The following is a 24,579-nucleotide window of genomic DNA, read 5'->3' on the forward strand; positions in this document are numbered from 1 at the left end:
TTGCAATAGTTTTTCTTTTCCCATATTTTGTTAAACTCATCCTTATTTATCGTAGAATTTTTCTTTGCTTGTTTTGTAAAACACGTTAAAAACAATTTCAATATAAAAATTAACATTGTGAAAACATTAGGTATTTTTGAAACAGGACAGATGAAAAATGAACAACGCCTTCGCCGGGGAATCGAACCACGGATTTTTTGCAATAAGCGCCTATACCACTACATCACGAAGGCACGGTAAGAATGCGGGAGAAATACCTTATATACTCCCCCTTTTAAAGGGAGACTGGGGTTTTAGGGAACCCAGTCGCCAAATCCTGGGTGTGGAGAATCATTGTTGAAACTCTCACCGACAACCACGTGATTTGCGCATGCGCACAGCAAAAACTAAATCAGAACTTTTTAGTTGAACTTTGAGAACTCGTGATGGGCGTTTGAGTGAAACATGTTAATCCTATTCTTTTGTGTTACATATATATTTAATTTACCAAAAAATGTATAATTCTTATTAATCTTAGAAGACTCTCTTTTTCTTAAGTACATCTATACACTACTCACAGAAAAAGAGAGTCTTCTAAGATTAATAATCATTATCCACCACCCTTTTAGTTCGAGCGCCACTGTAGCGTCATTAGGTTATTTTTTTAAATAGGAAGAAATGAAAAATGAGCAACGCCTTCACCGAGAATTGAACCACGGACCTCTGGAATACGCGCCCAGTGTGCTGACTACTACACCACGAAGGCATGCTAAGATGTTGGGAGAAATACCTTATAACATAACATTATAACATTTTTCTAAAATACTTATATATATTCAATATTAGTAACATTAATTTGTTGTTTAATTAATTGATTCAAAACAAAATGAATTTAAAACTATTTACTAGTTTAAAATCTGAACAGACATAAAACTTTTTATTTAAAATTATCCAGCTGCATACGTGGTTTCTTCTCTTCTTTTAGTCATTTGTTTTCGTATATAAATTGCCTTTTTAATTTATTTACATTTCTATAATGCTTTAATCAGGAACTTGACCATTTTCATTACACCACCTCTTACTGCTCACATCTCTCACAAATAATTTCCTTTTCTGAAAAGGCATTGCAAAAATGACCGATAATACTACTCATAAGAATATTTACTAAGTAAAAAATAATAAAATCCTGCATGTTTAAATGAAGGAAAAAAAATTATTTTGAACTCCACTCAGTAATTTAAGATCAATCAGATTACGCATATAAAATGAAGTTTCTGATATTTGCAGTCACATCTAATTAACATTCCTCTTCTCTAATATTGAGTTTTAGCAAATAGCTGAGAAAAGAAGAAAATAAACGCTGAGATACGTGTGGTATCTCAAACTGTCAAAACTTTTAATAAAAGCCCTTTTTATCCTATTTTTTATAATCAGATCTTTTCAAAATTTCTTCTGAACGTTGCTAAGGTAATAAGTATATTTTTAGTAAAATAGAGAATCGATACGAATTATGATATTTCTTGAAGTATTAAAAAAATTCGTTTTCAATCCACAGTTTTAGTTATTATATTCAGCTAATTTTCAGCTATTCTCGTCTGACGATTCTTCGATTGATCTTCATTAATATTGGTTGTTATATTTTGCATGCTTTTGGTGTTAAAATGTTTAGAAAACTTCTTACTGTATTATTGAAATATTAACTGTTTTATCAAATGTCGTACACAAATAATGTTGACATTACCTTTGGGATATTTAATCAAAATTGCAAATAAGTTGTCGTACAGCGCCATCTATCCGAATAATCATGATTTAATTCTCGAGATTGAATCTTCAGTTTTCGTATTTATTCCCTTAAAATATTTGAAGTCCCCAGTTCCTTAAAATGTTTACTGACAATATCATTAAAAAGTGAACGTGGAACAAATATAAATATATATATTTTTTTCTGATGAGGTCTAGCTCTCATCTACTATTTTAGTTGAAGTTGGGGAAAGAAGACTCTTCTAAGGTCAAATATGATTTGACAGAGAAGGACTAGTTTTTCTCACTTTAAATTTAACTATTTTTATTTCAATTACGATATCAGCTTGTAAAAGTATTTCATAATCACAGCTCGAACGGCTTTGATGCTGCTTCTAAATTGTTTCAATTTAGATACTATTGTACCTTTCCACCTTCGCCTCTTTAGGCGGGGAGGTTATCTCCTATGAATAATTCCCCCCCCCCCCACACACACAGCCCTACGGGCAATCTCCAAGTTAGGCAGTAAAAGTAGCAGAGGCTACTAAAGCCTACACTCGCCAGTTTCATAAGATAAGATCAATTACGATTTCATGCATTAATTGTAGTATATGTTATCTTACGATGCCTAAAATACTTTCTTTAAGTGCGTTTAAAGCTTGTTAATTATATCTTTATTCAAAATTTATTAATTTTGAACAATGTCAAGATTGAAGTTTTAAGAGAAACAAATTTTTATCATCTGAATTATGTTAAGAATTTTAATGATTATGTATTTCTTCACAAAAAGTAGCTTAAAATAATGCAATAAATATCTTTACAAAAAGTACATCAACCCTGGCTTGATTTAAATGAGATTTACACAAGTAAAAATATCTTTCTGCAAAACGAAATGCTAACTACGGCTTTGATAGCGAAAGGAAGATATATTCTTGACATTTTATTTTACAAATTCTAGGAGGAATTTCTGAAGGAAATTTGATTAAAGCCATAATTAGCATCTAGATCTAATAAAACTAGATCAAAGCTTTATGCATCAGATTTCATCGTCAAAATTCATAAAACCTCGTACGTTTGTTTCGTTTTAATTTAATGAAGCTATGGTATTTAATGTGTCCCTTTTAAATAAAAAGATAATTATAAAAACAATATTTTTTTTTCTTTTATTATATAAATATCCAAATTTGAAGTTCTTCGGAATCTGGAGTATGCATTTATAATCATCTTACTTCCCTCTGCAAATATGACAAATATTTGCTAAATTTAAAGTTATCCTGATACTTTTAGAAAAAAAAAAAAAAAAAAAAAAAAAAAAAAAAAAAATTTCTTACATTAATTCTTTACATTTCAACAACAAACAAATATTTTACTACAGAAAAAAATATTTAGCAAAATATATACTTTTAGACAATATTCGAAATGCTTTTAATGAGACAGAACTTTTTGGTCTTGACTTTAACAAAAACAAGAGCAAATGAAATATCAAGCTTGCCGTATATCATTAATTAAGTTTAAAATTAAATTATCAATTTAACACTGAAAGTTAAAGACTAATCTTAGATCTCGATAAAAAATAAAATTTCTCACCATTACGCATAAAGATTAGGTTGAATTAAACGGTTTTAGGTTCAGTTAAACGTCTATTAAAATAAGTAGTATGCAGATACATTTTTATCTGCGTTTTTAAGGTTAAAAGTAAGCAAAATGTTCATCGATTATGCATTTTTACCTTTTTGTTTGTTTATTACAGTCAAAAGTCTTTAATCCGGATTCGTCGGGACTTCGGCGATTTCGGATTATCGGTTTTTCCGGATTATAGGTCATCAATTTAAATTTGGTAAGATGGCATGCAGAAATTATAAAATTAAAAATATGAAACCGTAATTTATGAAATAAAGAGCAATTATGATCTAAAGGGTATCAAAATTTACAAAAAAAGCTTAATATTTATTTGTTTACTTTATTAAACATTTCTTTCAACGCGCGCATGCGTAAATCATACATTACGAATAGTCGAAATTAGAAAAATTGCAACCAGAAATCTATTTGATGTGTATTCGCGATATTTATAATGACGAGGAATTTTATTTAAATCATATCAAAGAAGGAGTACATCGAGATGAAATACTACATTTAGTAAGGAATTATAAGCCGAATAAAATAAAAACATCTGCCCTGAAGATGAGGATAGTGCTGACAGATCAACTTCCAGTTCATTGCGCGTCACGACGTTCCTCCCCCCCGCAGAGCAGCGTGAAATTGATAAACAGATTTCGGAATGGTTAGAGAAACAAAGGATATGCCTTTATTGCAGCAATTCCACTTTTTGTTTGATGGACATCGAAACATGCTTTCGCTTTGTAGATCCTTTGGCAGCTCCAGAATCGGAAATTCTTTTTGACATAATCGAAAGTTCAAGCTTACTTTTATAAAATTGCTCTAACAGTCTGCAAAAAAATAATAAGCCGGATCCATTTCGAAGATTAAGGAACAACGCAATCTGCAACATTAACTGAAATAGACAATTAGATAATTTTAGCTTAGTTTATACTGTCCGTTATACATTAAACGCGAATGCGTAATCGCATATGCGCATGCGTAAAGGTATTATGCGTTTACGCAGGCGCAGAAAGTTTGTATCTTTGAGGTCCGGATTATAGATCATTCCGAATTATGGACGTCCGGATTAAAGACTTTTGACTGTATTATTATTTTTAACTGAACTTCTTCTTTTCCAGGGGAAGTGAATTTTAGGGAATGATTAATTTCCAAATGCCTTAAGTTTTGAAATGTCTTAAAATCTTAAAATTATGGAAAACAGCAACGATTTGTTTGGCGTAGATTTTATTCAAAACTCTATTGATATCGAGGACGACCAGTTGCTCCTGACCAGGTGGGACCTGCGCCTGATCGGTATCCAAATCGATAGAATTTTCATTAAAATCTGAGTCAGTTTTGACTAGCTTTTAGTTTTATATTGGTATGTGTCTTTTCGCTCTTATCTTAATTCATTTAACCCATGCATGACCTGCATGTGTTGCCATTGCAAGGATTATAATAATCTTTTACTTTTTACTCTTTTTTTTCCTTGAAAAGCAGTTAGTTCTCAAAGTGTTGTTATTAGATGAGGTAACTGATCTTTAATTTACATCTATGACTGACTGATAAGTTGAATAAAAGCATTAAACACATTTTTCAATAATGTATTGTACCACTCTATGCCAGTAACTGGCAAATAATAAGTCATCCATGGTGATCGTTAGGCCACTCATGTGTTTGTTTTTGTAATCTGTCTAATACAGTTTTAAATAAATTGAAAATTTAACGAACATTTGCAGCGTTACGCTAATTAATAAAGATGTGTCCAGTGTCATATATTCCTTACTTAGTATAGAAGTTATTAAGTTTTAATAATATTTTAATAATACGTGTAACTGATGTAATTTGTATGATATAGTTAGTTAAATTTACTATGCATTTAACTAATAATTTTTATAAAAATTTGTATTATTATTTTAATTAATGAATGATATTTATAAGTTTACGTTTTTATATATTTCTTTTATGTGAGATTCAAACCAATTTACGTCAAAAAAAAAAAATACTCCACGAAAGCATTCTCCTAAAGACAGGTAATCCTCTTTTGACAATAGTAAGCTAATTACTTTCGTAGCTTACAAGAAAACTGGACTCATGGCAATATGTCTTCATGCTCCAATGAAGGAAACCATCTCATGATACAGATTTGAAAATTACAGCGTTTGAGGGTTCGGATAATGAACATTCTAACTTTGAATGTAACTTAAATAATATCGACGGAATCGAAATATGTTCAAAAAAAAAGAACACTTATGGTCATTTCTCTGTAAATTCATCAAAGGGATGGAGCAAGAAAAAATTCAAAATGGTTTAATATCAAAGGAATTCAGAAAGGATAAGAACATTCTGATTTTCTCTAAGGGAAGAATAAAAGAAATTTTTGAATGGTAAGAAATTGCGGAACAAATTTGAAGACTTAACACGTGCAAAAAGAGCGAAGACAATAAACATGCAAATCAAATGTAAAGATGGCTAGAAACAAATGACAAAACGAAAATTGACATAGTTAGGTTTAAAAACGGAAATTCAATATAACCACAATATTCTTTACTTTCAAAAAGAAATGTTATAAATGTTGCCAAATCAACCATCAACAATGAAAAATAAACAGTTTCATCAATTATAATTCTTTTTCATTTATAATATTAACCAGATGCGTTTTTTGAACGTTTAGCATTTTCTTACATTAATTAGACGGTTTTTGGTTCAATTAAATTTAGGTATTAAGAACGAAAAATGCTGTGTACTCAACCGCAAAATCAGATACATAAGAAAATAAATTTACAGAAAACAGAATCAAAATTTACAAAAATAATTGTAGTGAACTCTTTCTTTAGAACTACTTCTGAAAGTAAAGAATCACCAGCATGCTGAAAATCTATGATATATTTTGATTCCGTACTGAGAATAATTTTACTAAGAATAAAAAATCTGTAGAGGACAAAAATCATAGGGGATCGTAGGCATTCGAGAAGGTTCAGAGTATTTTGTAGTAAAATATGCGATTAACTGTATGGATTAGGTCACTTTATCTCAGCACTTGTTTTCTAAAGTTGCTTTAGTTTAACCAATCAAACGTAATCGCCGTTCTTCGTGAATTTAGAAGTCGTAACAGTCTGCATAGACAGGATCTTTGCAATTCGGTCTGATAGAGGGCGGTACCAGAACAGACAGTAACTGGTGTATCCACTGCAGTCGTTGACGGCACCCATGGGACCACTGCTGGTAAGTAGCAGTGCTCAGAACGTAGTGCCAAAATTGGATTTAAATCTTTCGATAACATGGAAAATATTGCAGAAAGTTCTATACATCTATCCATACAAGATAAGCCGCAAGCAGAATGACGGCGATTATTGGTATTTGCTCTGACATTTCTTGTAAGGACGGAAATCGACAATGCTTGGCCGTGTAGAATTCTGTAGGAAGAAAAGGCCTAGTTTCATCTAAATAGGACTATTAACACTCATAATTCTCGAATTCGGGCATCCCAACAACTCCATGCAATTCAGGAAACGTGGCATTCATCAAAAGTCACTGTTTGTATTCATCAGATTCTGTATTCCTCAAAAGTCTCTGTTTTGTGTGGTTTGACAGTAGATTTCACCATCAGATCATTGTTTTTTAAGAACATTACTCTAGCAGGCAGGAGCACATGCCTATACCGTTCCTACGCAAAGATATCACTGATATGGTAACTACACTCATGTCCATAAGTTAAGGATAATTCGGAGTCACGCGGAAATCGAACTCTAAAATAAATATATCACCTGTAAAATCACTACACACATCTTCAAGAATCATATGCAAATTTCAGGAAGTAACCAGATGACACCGATGGTACGTCACAATGACGAGAGTGTAAGAGAGTGATATATAAGGAATACAGGCAAAGAAGTAAAATTGTTCGCAGGCGCTTTATAAGCATTTCAGTGCATTAACCGAATAGTTATGACACAAAGGACGCATTTGGATGATTTTTTACGTGGTAGAATTATCGGCCGTCTGGAATGTGGGCGTACCCAACTGGAAGTATGAGGCGATCTTGGAATTGCCCAGAGTGTAATCTCCAGGCTTTGGCAACGATTCCAAGATGATGGTAATGTGAGTAGACGTTACAGCACAGGTCGCCCCAGAGTTGCAATGCCCAATGAGGACCGGTATTTGGCAGGTACTGCCAAAAGAAACAGGCGGAGCACAGCCTCAGACCTGTCTCGTCAGCTCTCTTCAGCCACTGGTATGACAATTTCAAAGCAGACCATGTACAGATGCTTAGGGCAGATTGGTCTATATGCTCGTAGACCTGTCAGATGCGTTCCACTTACTGCAACTCACTGTCGCCTGCGGTTAGCCTGGAGTAGAGAGCATGCATTGTGGACACCGCAACAGTGAGCTTGTGTGATGTTTTCCGACGAGTCTAGGTTTAGCTTGCAGGCAGATTCTCGTCGGACTTTCATATGGAGAGCTCCAGGTACCCTTTACCCCCAAGAAAACATCATTGAACGATACCGTTACGGTGGTGTAGGAGTGCTCGTTTGGTGTGGAATTATTCTGGGTTCCAGAACTGACCTGCATGTTCAAATGGGAACCATGACAAGCGAAATCTATCGGGGCGTCATTCTGGAACAACATATACGTTTGTTTCGAAGCGCCATGGGCGCACAATTTGTGTTTATGGATGACAACGCCCGTCCTCACCGTGCAAACATCGTAAGCGAATGCCTTCAATCGGAGGATATCACCCGTATGGACTGGCGAGCATTCTCACCGGACTTGAATCCAATAGAGCACGTGTGGGACATACTTGGCCGACGAGTTGCAGCCCGTCAACCTCCTCCTACATGTCTACCGGAACTTCGGAGAGCATTTCTTTTTGAGTGGTGTAATATCCCCCAAGATCAGATCGATAATTTGATACTCAGCATGCCTAGGCGTTGTACGGACTGTATTGCATCGTCTGGGAGACATACAATGTATTAAAAATCATACCAACCATGTAATATTGGTTTTTTGTAAATAAGTTTTTTTTTTTTTTTTTTTTGTAATTTGCTCCAGGATGAAAAAATCGCTAATTTTTTTAATACTATCAAACATATAGCATCTTTTTTTGCTCTTTACCTTTTGTTTAATAAATAAGCTTTACAAATAAGTAAATTTGTTTTCTTCTAACTCTTCCTTTGCCTGATTTTGCATTATCCTTAATTTATGGACATGAGTGTAATTTTGTCGTTTTACAACTTAAACAGAAACAGGCTGATCAGGTGACTTTTATGCTGGATGGCGTACCAGAGCAGCAGATGTAGCACTATCACTTTACAGAAGAAAGGCCTTAAGTTTTTTTTTTTGCATTACTATAGGGGCTTTGCTCCTCGGATCTACCCCCCCCCCTGTGGTTTTTTCCTGTGCAGTTATTTGAAGTTCAAGGTCTATATTGGCGGAATCTCGAACTTGACGACTTTAAAGTACAACCGGCTGTACTCAGCATTCATGGTAATATGTTACGTTTAGCCGTCAAAAATGATGTGTACAAGATGCAATGTGTGGTTCACAAGAAAAGTAGTTACATTGAAAAAGATTAGTGCCTTCGCCGAAGAAGTGCTTTGACTAAATAAAATGAAACATTATAACGTAACATACATTAAACAATGCTTTAAATGTTCCTAATTCTCAATTTAAATTCTTACAAATTAAGTATATTTTAAATTACATCAATTAAATATATCAGTGAAAATGTAAAATAAGAGATTTAAATTATTAAGAAGTTCGCTTATTGCCTGGTTAATAAGCAATAAAATTAAAACAATATTGCTTAATAAACGAGATTAGTTTATAAGCTAATTTATTAAGCAATATAATTTTTAGACAAATTAAAGATTTTGTTACATCAAATAATAAACACAATACTAATTGCCTCTTTACCAAGCAAGTTGGAATGTAGTATTGCACTGTTGCTTACCATGGCAAATGTTGACTGGGGTCACGTAGATAATTTCTGATGCGTCCATAGTTTCTTTCCTGAATTATATGAAGAGGAACATCAAAGCAAATATCTTCCTCGGATCTTAGAGAAGATTATTAAGTATAAGGAATTTTACAAAAATTTACTTTGACTGAACCTCATTATGATAGCAATGAAGCTTGGAAGAATTTTGTTGCATGGTTAATGACGTTTTAATTATTCAATAGCAGGCATTATTTTAATTTTCTAATAGGAATTTTTAATTTTGTAACTTTTTCTTATAAATCCTTGTTTTCCACCTACAACTCCCAGCCAGAATGAGTTTTCAGTATCTCTTTTTTTATGTAAAAGAGGTAGAACCAGTATTTAATGGGAAGTTCAGTCACTTCTGTAGAAGAGCTCAGAAGTTCTTAGTAGAGCATGTTCTGCCTTCGGCCCACGTCATAGCTTTAAGCTTATCTTACTGCGATTGGCCATAGTCTTACGTGCCTGTTAGTATTTGCCAGTGAAGTTTGATTAAGGGTCAACTCGGTTACTTATTTCTGTAATTTTGGTCGTTTAGAATTAGTTTAGTTCCTTATTTTGTACCTTAAGTAAAGGTATTCCTGTAAGCCCGAGCGGAGCCGTCTGTCAAGTATTTCTTTGAGTAAATAAAATGATGCTTTTTTTATAGTTGTAAGAAAACCACTGAATAGTCTCCTCCCCAAGGTTCTAGTAGCCAAGGACACGTAAATTAACTATAATGCAGCTTTATACAATAGAAGAACTACCGTTTTATTGGACCCCGAATTTGCAAAATTAATTATAAAATCCCTCAAAAAGAACATATCCTTGATGTTCATTTTGATAAATTCCAAGAAAACATGACTGCATATCAAGATGAGTAAAGTCTAACAGGACATTTTGATAGGTCTTGAAGATGGCTAAAATAAAGCACATTTAGCAGTGTTCATCAGGTATGTTGGCCTTTGAATATTTTTATTAAAAACAACACGACGTAAATATGAGAAGGAATACACTGAATATCTAATATACGTAAGTGATTTATATTAGAAGCATGAGGCACGAATTAGACAAAATTCTTTAATCCATTGCTTGAAAAAATTGTTGATCATAATATTTTTGTCCGATTCCTACTTCAGGTAGTTGAGTCATACGAGTCGTCACCAGCATAAGTATCCCGTTTGGCAAAATATGCTTTTTGTATCTTTTTCTCAGTACATTCTATAGTGTTTCCCGATGTTTTACTGAAGCAAAAAATTTATAATTTGTTTCACCCTGAGTGCAAAAATAATGTGTTGGTGAATTTCTAGACTCAGTTACAAAGTCATATAGAATAAAATAAAAAAAAAATTGAAAGTTCAAATTGATAATATTACATGCATTAGAATTCATTACTTATTATTTGTACTGTTTCCCAGAAACATTAATTGTGCTGTGACTAGTCAAAGTTGCGGTAGTACTTAGAGCTGAATATTGAACACTTGCTAGTGAACAAGTAGAGAATATTTTGTTTCACATAATATTTTTTTTAAATTTTACATACCATTAAAAATATTCTCTTAAATTTTACAAAGGAGTTCAAAGTGAAGTGATTGAAGAGTGACTTCAAAAACCAATGCGTCGAAGTTACTTTTATGTCTCAAAACTTAATTTTAAAGATTAAAAGCTTTCAGAAAGATATTTTAATTTGCATGCATTAATGCAGCTTCCTGCTTCTCTAGCTCAGTTTCTCAGGACAACACTATTTAGATCTGAATTCTTAAAAAATTCCAAGTACGTTTTCTGCTATACAGTTTAGTAATTTCAAAGAAAACTTTATTCAACCTTTTTTTTTTTTTTTTTTTTTTGCTTCATGTCTATTGCAAATATGTTTTGTTATGCTAAACGTCCTGAAACTCAGGTTTACTATTCGGTTTCAAAAGACTTTACTTTGGAAGGAGAATGTTTTGTGGCTTTATTTCTTTGAACAGCCAAGCACAGCAAAGCGTTTTTTTTATTCCGACGCGTAGAAGTATAACATTTAACACAAAAAGATAAAGGTTATTGAAAAAAGATTGAAAGCGCGCTAATGGATACACTGTGGGAATCTAGTTTATTTGGTCTAGTGAGAATATTATGAATCACAAAAGATTTTTTGAGGGAGTAACTTGGTTCTAAGAAGGTAACTTACTTTGAAATTCAAATAAAAGAGATTTTCAAGCTATTTTATGAGAACCACCTTTTGTTACGTTAAATAAAATATTTATATGCTCTATTTCTGATATGATTTTTTGTAACGTACGTTTACACCAGAATCTGAACAAAAATAATTATCACTTAATTATTTGCATTAATAAAATACTAATGCATAGGTATTTGTAGAAAAATGGATAGAAAAGTTTTCACGAAATTTGAAATAAACATTCATTTAAAACAGGAATATGCAAAATAGTTACGGTACAAATAGTTAACATATATATCATGTAAACATTAACAAATGTAATCTAGACTAGGTTAAATAATTAAGGCAAAGCGCTCAAGGCTCACTGGTGTTTGGAGGGATGCATTCTTAGAGGACTCTCTAAGGTTAATTTGCGTCATACATAGGAAAACTACGAGGTTCTTATACAGCTAGCCTCTTACTTGGATTTAAACTATATCAAAATATCAGTGTACAGCGATCTTGTCTACTCAGTTACTGGCAGGTAATATTAGCTGCAGAAAAATGATAACAAACATGCCGGTATTATAAAATAAATAATAATCCTTACTTGTGCTGGTCCCAAAGCCAAACTAAAAATTTTTCCTGTCATTTTTCGCAATACAACTGTTACCACTTAGACTGTAATACTTACGTAATAAGCGTGATATCTGTCGGATAGCATATTGATATACGCAATTGATGTGAAGGGTCTTTTTACCTCGACGGAGTATTTTAAGAAACTTTCCGTATAAGTTTTCAAAGAGTATTTTCTAAAAATAACACTTTTCCTAAATTTCAATAAAATACTGAAAATTATTTGAACATTGTCACGAATTTGAAGAAATGAATGTCGTAAACAAGCATTCGAAGCACAAGACATTTCATTTTCAACAGATTTTTTTAAATTTATCACATTATTGGTTAAAGATGATTAAAATTGTTTGAGTATTTTGATATCGTTTTTAAATTTAGAAGAAATATATAATAATTGTGCAATTTTTCGTACTTTTTTTAATGCATGTTAAGATTTATAATTTTTTAGTGTTAAAAAAATTAAAAAACGTTTTGGAGAAATATACATTTTCGAATAAGTGTAGTGTAAAATTTAAATTGGAATACCGATATTCTGACTGAAATATCTTATTATTTTGTAATATAAGATAAATTTTTTCATAAAAATTTTTGAATTTTTAAAGTTTACTTTTTAAGGTGATATGATACTATTGCGGTCTACGATTCGTGGATTTGGATTAATTGATGATAACACTTGATGAAGAATCAAAACACAATTTATTTGCCAGTATTACCCAAGACAGTACCAAAGACACGTTAACAATCATAAAAAAACTACGAAGAACACGTTTAAACAATCAGGCAACACAACCTTCAGAGTATAACGGTGAAAATAGCTTCACGGCAAAGCACTAAAATACAGCTTCCGAGTTGATCAATCGCTCTCAAGCTAACCTCTGAACTCCACTACTGCTACTGAACTCGAGATACTACTACTACGCGTATAGCAGGGTATATATAGCTTTGATCTACGCCGAGAACATTCTCGAGAAAACCGTTAAGAATGCGTTCTAGAATGTTCTTGCTCTGTCTATGGCATATCGCTAATTTTATCGCCAAATGGGCGATTTTGCGCCAAATCTGGCAATCCTGTCTTTCTTTGCCACTTTTTAGCCACTTTTCCACGCTTTGCGGGAAAGCTATCTTACCGCAGCTGGGCTTTTCGCAACAATACTTTCGCACAGGAAGCATTTGCACACATCATCTCCGTAGGAATATGAAATTTTATTACAAGTGTCACCAGTTATAAGCAACAAGTGACACTTCCACCCAGCTTATTAGAAAAAAATCAATCATCCTTATGATTTACTGACATGGTTTTACTTAGGTAGTGTCAATTTCTGTAGTGAAAATTGTTCTGAGTGTTTCTTGTAAATTATTATTTTTCGATTTTTTTTCGAATATTTACATAAAATGAATTTCCTCCTTTTAAAAATATCTAATGGTAAGCCATATGCATTATCCATGTTAGTAGTTTCGTGTTAATGCAAATTCTAAAGTGAAAACGTAGATAAAGCTATATTAAGGCAAGTCAGTTTAAAATAAACAACTACTATGTCTTTCGCCTAAAATTTTACAAATTACCTTTCATTCTGTTAAAAAATAACCTATTTTGAAGTTATGGACCTAAAAAAAAATTTACTCTTAAGAAATTATAATTCCGTTAGTTTTAACAGGTCATTTTAGTTGCATATTTTTTCCCTTTTTTGGGGAAAAAAAGGATAAAAATACTGACATGTTTATATAATACTACACGCAATACATATTACCCTGTTATGGAGGTGCCAAAAAAGTATTTTATTTAAAATATCTTAATATTTACAATATAAAATAAAAGCAGCAAACACATTATTAAGGGTATTGAAATAAGTATACAAAATTTCATTCTCATAAATCAGTTATAAAGATATTGGACTTTAAAATTTGTTTTGGGGATGTTCTGATACTTAAAAGACCCCTGAATCCTTAAGGTATTTAAAATTCTTTATACACGCACATAATATAAACATTTTGTCAAAACTTATATTTGTGCAGTCTAGTAGCTTAAAATTTTGTAAAGCAAACTGATAATCCAAGTCGCTGTTCCAAGTTATCGAAAGAGAATCATGAAGATGTGGTTTTGTGCCGTCTTATAGGATTGATTTATCTCTCGGGAATGAGCCTATTGAAGAAGTGCAGTGGATTAAATATTTAGGAATTATTGTGGACAATAAATTACAATGGAAGTAACATATTTCTTATATTTCCAGTAAGGGTGAAACAGTTCTTCTAGATTTACTGAAAATTTCAAAGAACCCTTATGGGGATCAAATGAGATGTTCTCAAACTGATTTATGATCAGGCCATCATACCACTAATTTCCTATCCCTCAAGAGCTTGGGGCAATTCTTTAAGGAAGAAAATAAACTGTTGTAGAGACATATTTAGGTTATTTCGAGGACGGGGAGATGAAAAATGAACAACACCTTCGCCGGGAATCGAACTGCGGACATCTGGAATACACGCCCAGCGTGCAGACCACCACACCACAAAGGCATGCCAAGAAGGCGGGAGAAATACCTTATACTGTAAACGTCTTAGAAGGGTTCAAGGAAGCTTTCTCCACCGCATTATTCGTGGTTACAGTACTGTTAGTCATGAGGCAGCATTCGTTATTTCTAGTCTTCCGCCTATTGATTTAATGATCTTAAATGATCTAGAATGTTAGAGATGGACTTCTAATGGCAACTCTTGCGATCCCTTGAATGGAATGCTTTATTTTTCAGATTTACCTCACCCTTCAGACAGAAACCCTGTGATAGTTGTTACTTATGATAATAGTGTTTCTAAGACTACAGTCTGATTTGTTTCGCAGATGGCAGTAAGTTAAATGGAAGGGTTGGCTTGAATTTGTTATTTATGAAGATGGTAGGGAGAATGAAACTGTTCAATATAGGATATCAGATGTATGTTCTGTTGTTCAAGCCGAGATTCTGAGCTTAATTCTTGCCATTAAATGGATATAAAACTCTTGTCATAAGAATGAGACGTTTAAATATCTTATTTGCACAGATTCACTTTCTTCTCATCTAATTGATATACTATAGACTGAAAAACTGGTGGCGTAAATTCTATATTTATACGCTATTGGATGTATGCAGATATTCATTTTACTTTTGTTCGCGGCCACAGTGGTATTCTCGGAAATAAGACTGACAAATTGGCTAAATAAGCGACTTGTCGTGATGTCGATTTAATGTTGTCTTCTCCCAAGTCTTATCGGAAGCATGTGGCTTGGAAGAAAATTGTGGTTGATTGAAATGCTGAATATCTTGCTTCTTCGAAAGCCCAGTGGACAAAGAGACTTTTCCGAAGTGTTCTTCAACTACTTTTAACCGGATTATAAAACTTACTTGGATTTTGACCGGTCATGGGAATTTTGAAACTTATTCTAACTCTACTTCGTTTCATTATTGTTACTAGCGGACTCTGTGCTTGCGGCGATGCTGTGGAAAATGTGTAACATATTTTATTGCATTGTAGGTTGCGTGCGACTGCCAGAAGTGCATTTAAAGTGAGTTTAGGGCAGCTCTCTATTTGCTGGCCTTCTGTTTTCTATGGAGCCCACCAGTGGCCGAGCGGTAAAGTCGCTGAACACTGGTAGTTTGGTCTGAGGTTCGAATCCCGCGAACGGGCTGGCTGCATGGGTGTTTTCGTGGTTTTCCCCATGTGTAACGTGTATACGAGCCAGTTCCCCTTAGAAAGTCCTTCACGAAGGCATCCCTTTCCTTAGGCTAGATAGCCCTAGTGTGCTTTGCCATAATTAAATACACCACACCACCTGTTTTCTATGATCTTGTTAGGAGTTCCGAGCCTTCGCAGTCTTTCGCGACTTTATTTGTTCTTTGATCGTTTATTATTATTATTTATATGATTAATTTTTTTATCATTTATGTGTCGTATTATTTTGCGTACGGCCTGTGTATGATTACGTTATGCATTGATGTTTTGTACTGTCGATATACTTTTTTTTTGTATCAATATTATTTTTTAGCATTATTACATTTTTATTATTATTGCGTTTTTTAAGTTGGTTTATTTTCTTTTATAGAAGTATTAACATTGTTAAATTATTCATGGTATATTTTAGTATTTGTATTATATATATAGTTTTTTTCCTTCGCTCTCTTCAGGGCTAGATTTTATGTTTATATTGTTAAATTCGTTTTACTTTGTGTGACTTATTTACATCTGTAAGCCTCGTGGAATATTTCGTGGAACACGAGGAGTTTTGTATCTGTTTTCTTAATTTAAAAAAATACAATGTGATGTACCTTATAATGGATAGTTTTAATGGTTTTTGTTCGCGCATTTATTTGTTAATCATGGTAAGCGTGCATACTGATTAAATGATTATTATTCAGTTTAAAAATAATTCTTATCTTCTCTATTCTTCTTCGCGCTCTTTTCGTGCTAAATTTTAATCATAAGTTCGATTTTCGCTAGTGATTGATGCCAGCATAGTCAGGACATTTAACGATGCATTCTCAAACATTCCAGAATATCTATTTATCTGAAATAAATGAGTTTTTTCATCCTGAAATTTAATTCTGTTAAATAGCTCAAGAAAAATATTATCTCATTTTATTCGTAAAGATCAAAGTTTCTTTTTTACTTTGAGTTTGCAATACTTTCTTTAAATATTTGATTTCTTAAAATGTTCTTGTTAGGAAATGAATAGGATTTTAAATAAATTGATGTTTTGTTTTTATTGTAACATATTGGAACTTCAAAAAACCTGCTTAAGATGAGCTCTCTAAATCAAATTAAAATTGCAGATTCTCAGCGAATAAATTTCAACTTCACTATGGATCTAAACACGATTTTTCGTTTATTAAAAAATTACGTACTTAAGAGAATTAAATTAGGAACCGCATTACAAAAATAAACAGATAAGTATAAAGAACCCGTTAAACAGTTACTTAAAAAATAAATAATAAAACTGTTTTTGGAAATAGTTCAGAGAGTTAGGTAGCAATAAAAGTTAAACACATTTAAATAAAAATTAAAATATGTGACAAATAAACTACTGAACAGTACAAATAAATATGTTTTATTGGAAACACATTTCAGGCGTCCAAAAATATAAAAGATTATAAGAAGAATATTATTTGAAAATAACAGTTATTAAGCGCAGCTCCGTTATTGGCCTGAATAATACATTATTTCGCGCAAAATGAAAGCATACATATAATAGGCAGTATATTTAGTGCAACAGAAGAATAGTTTAATAGAATTACCTGTTTTATTGAATTAAATAAAATTCAAAGAAAATCGTATTTATACAGTCTTTACCCATTTCTAATTGCAGCATTCATTACTTTATTGTATTATTGTTACAAAGAATGCATTGAGATCATATGCGCTTCAATGAGTTTTGTATGATTGCATACAGTTATTTAAAGAAATTTTTGTGATTTATAAATATTTGATTTATAAATGTTTCCTTTACAGCTGAAAAGATTATATTAGGTAAAATATGCACGATGTATGTTTTATATTTCGTCCTTTAAAACACTTTTCTCCGTTATTCTTATAACATTCATAGTGAATTGAAGAACTGATTAGTTTCCTGAATAATAAGTGAAATACAATGCAGCTTTAAAATGGAATTGCGTTACATAGCATATACTAAAATTTATTGTGTTTAGTAAATGAAATGATGACGCAATTTTCAATGAAAAAATTATCGTCCATAGATAAAAACTATACATAAAGTAAATATAGAACTAAAATATAGCAAGTTCGTTATATGTACAAAGCCATGCAAATACACAAAAATATTTCCAGTATTATATTTCGAACTACATAGTTGTTTTACGAACATTTTCTGCATGGCAACTACTTCTTAATTTTGTCACCTTCATCTTCATGAAAATGACTTCAAAACATGTAAATATCTGTAATAAAGAAAAAAAAACATAAAATACTGAATAATTTCTGAAACCATATGAACATAATACACTTTCGGTACAGATAGAAATAGCATAATAATCCGCTGAACGCGAAGACAATATTCTTTTAACAGGAAAACATAATCAAAATATGCATGCCAATAACTAAAGTAAATAAGTGTCCAAAATTGTTTAACAAGTTAATACTTTTCATACATTAAAATCTAGGTAAAATATTAGGAAAGAGATCCGTAAATGAAGATGTTTCACTTGCACTCGGCCCCTGAATTTTACTTTTAATCCTTTTTACTACTAACGGAACATATATGTCTCACTAAAGTTTTAAGATTACTACTGGGTCGAAGATTCATAAGAATGTCCTGAATGTGTTGGGAATCATCTTCCAATAGTTGGAAAATCAAGACCCCGTTGTGCTTGTTGTACACAAATTTACACAGAGAAAAAGAACAAATATAAGTTGCCTCTTCAGCTGAGGACTCGAGCTGCAATTCGTTTGCGAATATCCTGAAGTTTCTTTACAGGATTCTAACAAGGACTGCTTTTAGGTTATTGCATGTCTTTTATATTTATAGTACCTTAACCACTGCTTAACATTTAGGGATTTATCATAGGACGCACAAATGGAGGATAATTAACAATCTAATAGTAAGTCCTTCGGAAAAAAAATCTGATGTGTACACCACATGACATCCTTGCACGAAATATTAAATCATACGCAATTTTTCTGAGTTTCATTTAAACAAATTGAATTATCAATTAACGAATTTTGAATTAAATCTACTTCGTCGATAGCGGATAAACCACAGTAGAATAAATGCACAATTTAAAGTTCACTATATTTTTTTACCATAGCGACACTTCGGAGCTATGTTTCCTTAACATTCATTTTATAACTCAGAATGCACAAAAATTATATCATCTGAAGAATTATCACACGTTATATTCAAATACTATAATAAATCTGAAACGACGTATAGAAGAAATTAAGCAAATAAAAAAGAAACAGTTTTTCACAGACGATTCAGTGCCGCTTACCTAATGCGCATGCGCTCCTAATTAATTCAGTTCTCACTTCGCAGCAAGGCAAAAGTACATAAAAGTACAAAATATTTTCATTAAAAATTTAAAGATAGAGAAAAACATAAAACGCCACGTACAGTTAAAACAATAACAAAAATTCTACAACTAAAATTACAGTTTCTACGCAAAAACAAGCTAATAACTTCAATGATAATTCCAGGATGAATTAAGGATAATTTAATTCACAATAATAAAAGAAGACGTCACTTTGTTGTTGCGAAGCTTAGTTTCTCTAGATTGACAACAAATCTACTATTCTGCTAAGTTTCAAATGTACACGAATTTGGCTGCTATGCCAAACAAAAGTTAGTCTAAGCCGCACTTAAAAAACTTTTAAATTGTTGACAATTCCACAATTCTTGCATGCAGGCAAAAAAACCTTAACCTAAAGGCATAAAAAGGTATAAAAACCTTAACCTAAAGGCATAAAAAGGCATAAAAACCTTAACCGAAAGATAAGAACAACATAATGCAATCGTTTTTAAAGCAAAAAAATGCACAATTTACAAACATATAAGAATAAAGAAACTGAGCTCACTGAGCCGAGTAACAGAGTGGATATACGTATATACATATATTTATATACTTTTGATGCTGCCGATTGCAAACAAAATGGGGGAGGGCTGCACATCTACATGCTATAGCAGTCCTATATACAAAATTTCAACGTTCTGAGGGTACTCGTATTTGACTTATGCGAGATAAATACATATGTAAGTACAGACGCCACCAAAAAATGTCTTCAGAATTAATTTTAAATCAGTTTTATAATTTTTTGGGGAAAACAAAATCGATCAACAAAATCATTATGAACTACGTGGTCCCATTGTGCAGGAGTAACACCACTTTTCGATGTAAGATATCTTTATATTGCCATATATTATGCATAATAAGCCTTGGTATTGTAAGAATCCGCAGTACATCTGTTTTTCACTATCAGCCCCTGTTTGGCAATGCAGTTTTTCTGCACAGTTGCGGGATCCGGACAATATCCAATAGTCAGTGAAAGCCGCCCGTGCGCCCGGACCCTGGTCTCACCTATCACCTGTGCAATGAAACAAAACTTTTGTAAGCGATCTTTTATGCACTGCTGCAAATGGTACCAATTGTAAATTTTGTACAAAATTAGTAAATGCCAGACTTACGAATGAGGTGCCTGTCCCCACCGGCGGAGACGGCCCTGAAGATATGGACAGCGATCATTCGCTGCTTGGTATTGCATCACTCGAGCCTTTTAGGCCCTCTGGGGTATTCTTGGACTTGTACAGCAGTGCGATGGAACAATACCTGTATGAGCATATGCTAAGTTCTGGTGCTTCGTCCACTTTTCCCTGTGCAACGAAACTGCATTATAAAAATATCGCAAGAGCTACAACTAGCCACAAATGGAATGGCCAGTACACACTGAAACGTTGTTACGTCAAGAGAGGAGAGCAGACGTAAGTCAAAACGGAGACATTAGTGAGCGTGCTTTAGGTCAAACTATCGTAACCTGGAGATTCCTTTAAGTCATGGTAAGGGATTCTGTGACAAACTATCTTGTATACCAGAAGTGCATAACAATTCGCCAAGCAACAAAACAGCAGTGCTAAATATGACAGCAAAAATATGTTCGAGGCCAACAGAGATTGCCATGCTTTATAAAGACAAAACGTAATACTAATATATAGTCTCAATCCCAGTTTTTCGAATCATAGGTATACATAATAACCTATGAATGCAGTTATCAAAAACTGATTGCGACTTGTGCTGCCAATATAAATTTTGCATTCGATAAAAGATTACATTTTGGTGATAAATATGCAGTTTTCTCAAAACAAATCAGAAAGTAAAAATTCGTCAATAATTCTGTTCAGAAATTAACATATTTATAAACTGCTAAAGAAGAGAAATAAAAATAGTTTCCTATTTCACAGAAGGTAATGCCATACCAAATTTCACTGCTAAGCAAGTCTGTTTTAAATCTTTTAATCAAATAATATGAAAAAGTTCACTACTTCTTTGATATTTCCCCCTTAACTATCGGAAATATTGCGAACAGATTGGATGCGTGGGGGTTTTATTCTGTTCCATATGTGTAATGTAAACACAAGTCCATTATCCTTAGAAAATCATCCAAGAAGACGTCTCACCGTTAGGATAGTCATCATAATTGTTTTTTGATTTAATCAATTAACTAACCTATAAAAACAACTAAGCTCTTAAAGTGTTCTTACAAATCCTTTCTGGCACTAGACACGTCAGAATGTGAGATAAAATAAGAAAATTTAATACGTATTATTGAATAACTATTCACGACCCATTAGTTCCCCAGTGGTTAAAATACTAATTCAGCAGTTTTTGTAGGTTTGATTTTGAGTTCTGTCAATATTATGATCACCGTCAATTAATTTCTGTTGCTTCTTGTTATTGTTTCTTGCCTACTGAAAATACGCATAAAAAACTAGATCAAGTCGAGTTGATCAAATACTTGCCTCTCACTAGTAGTCAAGTGAATAAGATTGCCAACAATGGTAGTTCGATTCGGATTCGAATCTTAGCGAAAAGACTGACTGAATAAGTATTTTCATCATTTTCCCCACATTTAAAATGAATATGAGGCAGGTTTCCTTGAAAGATTCTCCACAAAATCCTCATTTCCACATTCCTCAGACACAATATTTTTTGCTCTATTCAGCTAAAGGAACATTATAAACCGTCAGAAATCTGAAACAAGGTCCGGGTTTCAGAGGAAATCTTTAAGTTCTGTTTAGCTCAAGAGAAAAGATGACCTAGGTGCGGCTTTTCGACATAGCACTTCAGATGAGTTGAATGACGGAGGAATTTCGATAATGAAGGTCTGGAATGTAAAGGGTCAAGAGAAAAAAATACTCGTCTTGTCCTCTTTTGCCAATTTAATTCTGCAATATCCTTATCTCTGAGGTTTTCATGTGATGAAATCTGTTGAAAATGTTAAATGGAATATTAAAGTGTTTTAATATCATTTTAATATTTATCATTTATATTCTTTCATTTGCTAAGATGTTGAACAGTGCATTGTGATTTTTATTGCTTAATTAGTTGCTATATTTTTATTTAAACAAATCAGATATTTAACTGAAAATACGATTTATATGGATTTAAATTATCATAAATAAGATTTAGAATTTGATCAGAAACAGCAAAAGTCCAAAAGTAAGCATTTTGAATAAATAAGGAAATTTTGATTCAATTTTTTTATCAAATTAGTAAATATACAAAGTATTGATCCATATCAGATTGATCATTTCAGTTCAAAGTTTTTAATTAGTTTCCAATATTTGACAAGAAAGGATTACTAAAAGTACTTTGACTTAATGCGTTTTTTAAAGCCAAACATGTTAATTTTATTTATTTCATTAATTATTCAAAATACCAAGCAGGAAGTTGTTAAGCCTTGTCAGGTTAAACCACTTTGTAAATAAATTAAAATAAGTCATTTTATTATTTCTGAGGCTAAACTTGGAAAAATATTCATGACATGTCAAAAAGTAATGGAACTTTTTGCCCTCAATTAAAAAGTAAACAGATCCATAAATAACATCAAGAACATTTTTTTACCCATTTAGCCATTTTTACCCATTTTCTATATATAAAAAAAAACGAAATTTGAAAATGATGGAATTTTGTTTTATAGAAAGATCAGTGTGAAATATAAGTTGTACAACTCTTGAATTACGTCCTATTTTTATCAATATTGGATAGAGCTACCTTCATAGAATAAAACCACATTAGTATGTTTAAAATGTAAAAATTTCCATGTACGCTTCTTTCATAGTGATTTTTTCATAAGAAATAAGTTGCTCTTTCCGTTTTTATTTTATGCGCGTTTATTTATTCATAGCGTTACGACTGTATTTAAAATTTTAGCGTTTTATCCTCATTAAAGGAATTCTTTCCGATTTCGCAACTATGGAACACTTTATGCTTAGTTTTTTAATAATATGTGACACTTTTCAATTCAAATATTTTGCAGTTCCTTTCGAATATTATTCGCCATTTATTTTGCTCAATGATTTTATTCTTCTTATCAGCTCTTTTAATCACTTACAGCTTCTTTGTAACGAACAGATAGGTCAATAGACTACAGTAGAATAATGGAGATAAGAAAGTGGTTTGAAATTACACTCTGATAATACACACAATCAGACGGAAATGCTAGCAAATAAATACGTTCTATTACCCATAGTTCACCATTTAATAATTTCTACATAAGTGATTATCGTGAATTATTAGCAGGAAAATGAAAAAGTCAGGTTTAATCTCTTCTTTTATAAAGAAATACTTGCCATATAATTAAAAATGCTTTAATTATGTTTATTTCGCTTCTCAGCATTTTCTACATATAGATATTCCTACTGAAAATTAGAGATCTTGGTTATTATCATGGTTAATATTCTATTCAAAATCGTAATTCAAAGACAACTTTCAGAATTAACAAACAGAAGAATTCCTTAACGTATCCCGAACTGCTACATCTTCTGTTTTTTGCTCGAGGTCATTAAAGACCTGTCATTTACTTTTCCTATCCAGGCCACCCGGAGGCCCATTTCGGGTACCTAAAGCACATTCCTAACATCGTAGCAAACCGAAAACCCTCAGTAACCTGGCATTTACACTAAACACCGAAAAGACGGCACAAAACCAAGTTGACCTAGATTAGGCTAATTCCGGCCTATTCCAACTTTTTAATCATCGGTCACCTTTTCACCTACGTTCGGGTATAAGGCCATGAAGTTATAAATTCTGCGAATACCGTAAAGTTTAGATTTTACATCTAGATAGTTTTTTAGAAGTTGGAAAGTTAAAGAATCGCAGTGTCATTTAATTTGAGTATTGATGCTGGTAATTAAGTTTGTAGTGGAGTTAGTGTGTTACTGCCTTATAGATACTTCTTGATAATAGAACAGCTCTTTACTTATAATTTGAAGGGGAAAAAAAGAGCTTAGTTCAAGCGATTTAGGTATGGGATCTACTTTGAGTTTCTGCATATTTTATTAACATTAATATGAAGTTGACTATTATCATGCTGGTTGCAGTTTCGCAGTTTTGTAGACGTATTTCAGAATTTGTAGAAAAGGGAAATGAGCATTATTATACGTTTGCCAAAACGTATAATAAACTACACAAAATGAGCTGTTTCCATGTCGATAAAATTACAACTTAATAACACAAATGACTAACGCATGGAAAGGATATTTCTTTCTCTGTGAATTTAAAACTTACTTGTTGTCGTTATAAGAAGATTTGCAATTCAATTATAATTTTAAAGGAAATTAGTTTTAACTTAGTAATTAGCAGATGTGGATAGATGTCATTACCATGGAGATACCAGTAAAAATATAAGATTACATTCCTACCAGCCTTTTCCTCCATTCTATCGAGGAACAATATGCCTCGATATAATGGAGCTGCAATAGAAGCTGCTGTGACCAAGGAACTTAACAGTCTCAAAGGAGGACTTTTTGAAAAGTTTCCAGAACTTGTATGAACGT

General features: G+C 32.4%; 1 long non-coding RNA gene across 1 annotated transcript in view; it reads right to left on the reverse strand.

Annotated features, from left to right (window-relative positions):
- Positions 1-17,108: 17,108 nt before the first annotated feature.
- LOC118205518 (uncharacterized) overlaps positions 17,109-24,579 on the reverse strand; it is a 154,994-nt gene continuing 147,523 nt past the window's right edge. The window contains exon 4 of the long non-coding RNA XR_015044410.1: positions 17,109-17,971. This is a non-coding gene — a long non-coding RNA (uncharacterized LOC118205518). The remainder of the gene's footprint in view (positions 17,972-24,579) is intronic.

This window comes from Stegodyphus dumicola, chromosome 12, assembly GCF_044657685.1.
Source record: "Stegodyphus dumicola isolate Sdum_Otavi_A_Nest chromosome 12, ASM4465768v1".
Classification (NCBI taxonomy): domain Eukaryota; kingdom Metazoa; phylum Arthropoda; class Arachnida; order Araneae; family Eresidae; genus Stegodyphus; species Stegodyphus dumicola.